Raw genomic sequence first — 4,877 nt, forward strand, 5'->3', positions numbered from 1 at the left:
AAAAAAAAAAAAAAAAAAAAAAAAGGCAGAGGGAGAGTGTGCGGAAAGCCAAGCGCAGGCTTCTCGGGTTTCACATGCATTTTCTTTCTTCCTTTTTGAGCGTGTGATTTCTTTCTTTCTTTCTTCTCTTCTGCTCCCTTTTCACCCCTTCCTCTCCTCCGTTTGGTGGGTCTAAGGCATCTGAGTCTTGGAAACCAGCGACTTCAAACTGCAGTAGCCCCTGGAGTCAGCAGGGTCAAGTTCAGCCGCCGGGGAGGAGGAAAAACAAATCCCCATTTGCCAAAAAAAGAAGTTTCAGGCCAGTGCCCCTCCCCTCGCAGCCCCACTCCCCTCGCTGTCTCTTTCTGGCTGATTTTAATTCTCTCCTACCGGGCGCAGCGGAGGAGCTGGAGGTGGTTGGACCCGAGGGGCCGCCGCCGCCGCCACTGCAAGTTTTCTGGGGGCTCGTGACAAGCGGGGCGCAGACTAGGCACCAGCATGCAGAGTAGTAAGTTGGGCGAACTAGGGAGGGTCGGGAGGGTCTCAGAGAGGGACCTCCGTGTGGTCCCCAAAGTGGGAAAACAGCACAGGACTGCCTTTGGCTTTGAAGAGTTTGCAAATGCAGGCTTCAAACTTTTTTCCCTTAAAGGCCCAGATGGGCTCTGGAGAAGGCGGGTGTCGCATCCCTTGGTGCACCCGCCTCAGAGCGGCTCAGGACAGCTTGGCCGAGGGGTCTGTGCCCTGTCCGTACCATGTGGCAGGGCCTTGCAGCCCGGGCGCTTCCTTAGGGACTGAGGAAGGGGCAGACTTCCTCTGCGATGCGGTTGATGCGCCATGTGTCGCGCGGGTCAGGGGACACTGGCCGGTGATTAAATGCCTGACAGCGGTGGGACATCCAGGCGGACAGACGCTTTGCTTTCTGTCTAGTTCCTGTTTGGGATCTAGAGAAACGCATCTTTGAAAGGCCAAGGCAAACATCGCTGTCCCTCCAAATAACTCCAGGGTTATAGGACCCCATGAATAATTTGAGGGTGAGGCGGCGGTGGGAGCTGTTTGAAGTGCAAAGCTGTTTTTGTGGCTGGGAAAGCTTTTTTGTTAGTACCTGTCTGAGATGGTGGTGTTTCCCCCTTCCCCAGGGAAGTCAGTAACTGTTTTATGGCCCCAGGACTCTAAAGCAATTTAAGTTAGAGGGTGAGAAGGACTGGTGGGTTTCAGAGGGAATCTTGGACTTATTAAATTTTAGGACGGGCTTTACTTCCCTGTATCTTTTTAGGCCTCATATTTGATGCTTTGAAAGTTTTTTGAGTAAGCCATGGATCTTAATGGTGAATCTAAATTATGGTAGAATATTCATTCTTATCCCATTTTGGAAAATCACGGCTAGAGTTTAAGCGAGGTAAGTGAGAAGCTCAGCGGAGAAGTTAAATCTGAGACAAGTTAGGCCTATTCATTGAACTTTTGTAGATTCACTGAACTTTTGTAAACACACCAGGTGAACAGGAAAGGGTCTGGGAGAGATAATAAGTACAAAAGAAAAATACAGATAGGGCCTGAGACAAAATTACAAAGAAATGATAACTCCGGGCCTGGTTGTTGGCTAAAACTTGATTGTTCAAAGCAAAAATAAAATAGGAACCTTCCAACAATTCTTCAAAGTCCTCCAGCTCTGAAGCTAAAACCTATGGATCTTGCTGGCATCATGTTACTTTCCTGCTGGTTTTAGAAAAAGTTGATCATTTAGGAAAGGCTGCCAGAGTTAAAAATGCAAGGGACAGCAAAGGAAAGTCATGCGGGCAGCCAGTTCTTGACGTGGACAAAATGAGAATGAAAGTTTCTGAACTCACTGTTGTGAAGTTTTACATGCCGCTCATTTGCTTAGAAGGCTCTCTCAGATATTCCACCAGTTAACGTATAAAAGCAAACAGGATCTAAAATCGTGTGGGCTTTTTTTTTTCTTTCCCCAAGTATGCCAGGGTTGTGAATAAATACAGGGTTTGTATGGGAAGATGAAGCGTTTCCTGTAAGTTATGATGCTGACAGGACAGTCTGGAAATGATACCAACATTTTGAGGATTTTTTTTTTTTTTTTACCTTTAAGTGAAAGTTTATTAATGATGTGCTTAATCCTAACAAGTCAAACATATTCTTAGAGTTTCTCTGTCCTTGGATTTCATAACTTCCTTTTAAAGCTACACCTTTGGATAAAAACATCTCTAGATTCAATTTAATATACAGGGCTAGCTAGTAACATCCTAAAGTTTGGCGATTATTTCTGGATGTTAATAATGTGAAAATAAAACTCCTGAGGGGGAAATAGAGTCTTAATGCCAACATTATAACTTGATTTCTCTAAATGTGAGGCCTTCTGAAGCTTCATCAGTGCTCTGTTGGCAAAGTGTTATTTACCACCGGCAAGCTGATGTTTATGGCTTCCTGATATGTATGTTATATGTTAGGATATATATGTGTATACTGCTTTTACATACATAATAGCTAGTCTAACACTTTTAAAATAAGTGGTGGAAAGTAGCAAGTTATTAACACAATGCTTGTCACTCCTTTGAATTCTAGATGCTGTGAGGGTCTGTGCTACTATTTAGGTTTTGTCCTTTGTCTATTAAAGATAACATTAAAGGTAAGGAGAAAAGTGTCATAATAGCTGTGAAGTCTCAACTGAATTTAGAACTTAGCATTTCGATGACTAATATTTTAAATGATTTTATAAAATTTTCTGCGTACGTGTTTGAAAACCAGTTTAGGATCTGAATCAGTGTGCTAATCCTAAATGAGTTACACATACTACTACCATATTTTCAGTATTGTTTAAGTCACCTACCACTCCCGAGTTTATTCTGATTTACGTCATATAGGTCTCTTCCTATACGGAAATCTTTATTCATAAGGAAAACCTTTAAAACAGGGAAATGCATGCATCTGTAGAAAAGCAACTTTTACGATTAAGTATTTCAGTGATGGTACTATTATCACTACTATTATTAGATGTATATGTGTATGTGTGTACAGATATACAACCTACAATATGTGATTAATGATCTGTACATTTTTATGAAGAAAGCAACCAAAGAGTGTATGTTTTTTATAAACTCTTGTCTTACCTTCTTTGTTGTAAATAAACATTACTGAAAGTTTTCAGAGGACTTGCAGCAAATTGGTTTTGAACTGGAACTTTATTTCAAATCTGAAATTGGAATAAATACTGATAACTGACCTTTAAACGTTTTTCATAACACAAATATTTTAAAATAATTATATTTTAACTTCGGTTCTTCTTTTGATAGCAACGATAGTGTAACAACACTGTGCTAATGTGTGTAAAACAAAATAGACTTTAAGAAAGTTGGGGCAGGTGTCTATAATTGATTTAAAGGAATGATTATTTTTGTAATAAGTGATGAACTTAAAATAAAATGACTGGCTTACATTAAAACATATTCTTATGAAGATTTCTCTGGTGTGTAAAATGAAGCCATTCATTCAACAGGCTGACAACTTTCCACTTGGTATTTGCCTTTCCTTAATTTAGTTTCCGCAGGACAGCTAGTGTGGTAGTCTGCATCTGTTTTTAGCAGGCAGAGAAAACTATAAACTCAGACAGTTCTGTCCCAAATATTGCAGCTCACAAGTTACAATCAATCTGATAAAAACAGGCAAGTTTTATGGGCTCGTATTTTGTTGTTCATCCTTGCTAGGTCAAGCTTTCAGGTAATAGGTTTCTTTTTCTCCCTCTTTTGCTGATGATAACTGCTAATACCATTGATAACTAATTCTGAGTCTTGTGTACTCATTTATCATCCTTATTTACCATTTGTTGAAATTTTGGGAAATTAATGACAGCATACGTAGACTTGGTTTTACTGTGATGGCTTCTCTGTGAAAGTGACATTTATCTTTTGTTATTATACAGAAATAAGTAAATTCTTTGTTACTATCATAGTTATGTTTATGGAATTTTGAGTCCCCTTAGATATACTATAAAGATGCTCTTCTAGCCTTTGCCAAGTAGACATTTAATCTAATTGTTTAAGAGTACTTGTCGTGTGTGGAAAAGACTAACATACTTTGCAATTATTTACATTAAAAAATTACGTAGAGGTTTGTTTTAGTGTAATTTTAAAAATAATTTGTCTCCGGAAAGCTGTAACCTGTGGATTAAAGTAAATATGGTAAAATACCAAATCTTGTTTTATGCCATTGTTCAATAGTAAACAGTGCTGCAGAGGATATAACCACTTTTCAAAATTTATCCTCCGACGTAAGTAGGGCCAAAGTCATTTGTTTGTATAAAATATTCTATCAATTATATATGACCTTTATAAATAATACCTTCAATTTTATTATTATGATCACTTTTTGAGCTGTCACAGCTCTCAGTGTTTCTCCTGTTCCTGAGAACTGAATTTGGCCTTTAGTTTGGTTTTCTGATGGACATAATAATGTAGAACTTGACTTTGGTTAGAAAGAGATCTTTGAGCTTCAGGAATCTCTGAAGTTGCAGTAGGATCTACAGATGAAAACCATTTAATTGTTAAGCATTAGTTAGGTGAGGAAACTCGACTGGTCCCTGCAGCATATAGCAGCTATTATTGTAGCGGTTTACTTTTTGCTATCCCACTTTTTTTTTTTTTTTCCCTTTTCCAAGAGCACAAATCCAAAAAATAGCAAAAATAAAGGTGAAATTATCTATGTACTTCAAATTTGGAGCATCATTTGAAATCATTTTCTGATTCCAAGCTATAACTGAAAGACAAATATAACATTAAGACACCCCGAAGAAGACATTAAGGATACACTTGTCGTTCTCAAGTGTGTTTCGCTAAAAATAATAACAGAAAACTTTTAATTTTTAAAATGTTTCTAGCTGTTAAAAACCTGCAGTA

The 4,877-nt window shown here is 38.6% G+C and overlaps 1 protein-coding gene across 1 annotated transcript in view; it reads left to right on the forward strand.

The window, feature by feature from the left end:
- Positions 1-1,292: 1,292 nt before the first annotated feature.
- TRPS1 (transcriptional repressor GATA binding 1) overlaps positions 1,293-4,877 on the forward strand; it is a 262,329-nt gene continuing 258,744 nt past the window's right edge. The window contains exon 1 of the mRNA XM_017868850.1: positions 1,293-1,375. The gene's annotated coding sequence lies outside the window, so the exon portion shown is untranslated. The remainder of the gene's footprint in view (positions 1,376-4,877) is intronic.

This window comes from Rhinopithecus bieti, unplaced genomic scaffold, assembly GCF_001698545.2.
Source record: "Rhinopithecus bieti isolate Rb0 unplaced genomic scaffold, ASM169854v2 scaffold_4480, whole genome shotgun sequence".
Classification (NCBI taxonomy): domain Eukaryota; kingdom Metazoa; phylum Chordata; class Mammalia; order Primates; family Cercopithecidae; genus Rhinopithecus; species Rhinopithecus bieti.